Below are 632 nucleotides of genomic sequence, written 5' to 3' on the forward strand. Positions count from 1 at the left end.
GGCAACACTGACTCCTGCACCCTCAGGACCGGCCCAGACCCTCTGCCAGCACTGGGTCACCCTTGTGTCCTGCCTCAGGAGCCTCCCCGATCGCCTGCAAGATTGGGGCCTGTTCTCTGGGCTCTCATGGCTCCTCTGCCCCACCCGCACCTCATCAGAGTGCTGCGGCTGCTCCTGCCACTAACAATAATTGTACAGGTAACCCGGGCATTGTTCGACCTGTGTGCACATATTAAATCATTTCATCCTCCTAACAACACTCTGAGTAGGGACAGTGAACACTACCCTACATTTGAGGAAACTGATTCTTGCCAGAAGTTACACAGGAGAATGCGGCAGGGCTGGGTTTAGTGCCCCTGTCAGTGCCAGCTCTCACAGTCAGAGGGTAGCATAATTGTCACCAACTTCCTTCTAAATGCTCTGCCTCTGTTGATGCCTCACTGAGCACGTGGCGGCTCTCCCCAGCTCCAGCACACTCTGACGTACATTGAGCTGATGCTCACCTACAGCCCCAGACCCTAGGACATTAACTACTACCAACTAGTTTCTGAACAACCATTCCTAGTCCGTCCTTAGACATTGATTTCCTTAATCTTTCCAACTGGTTTCTGTGGGCACTGGGGCCATTCTGT

The 632-nt window shown here is 53.2% G+C and overlaps 1 protein-coding gene across 1 annotated transcript in view; it reads right to left on the minus strand.

Annotated features, from left to right (window-relative positions):
• The window catches only part of LOC102756364 (ornithine decarboxylase-like), a 5774-nt gene that overhangs the window by 2711 nt on the left and 2431 nt on the right, over positions 1-632 (minus strand). The window lies entirely within an intron of this gene.

This window comes from Myotis davidii, unplaced genomic scaffold (assembly GCF_000327345.1).
Source record: "Myotis davidii unplaced genomic scaffold, ASM32734v1 scaffold88, whole genome shotgun sequence".
Classification (NCBI taxonomy): domain Eukaryota; kingdom Metazoa; phylum Chordata; class Mammalia; order Chiroptera; family Vespertilionidae; genus Myotis; species Myotis davidii.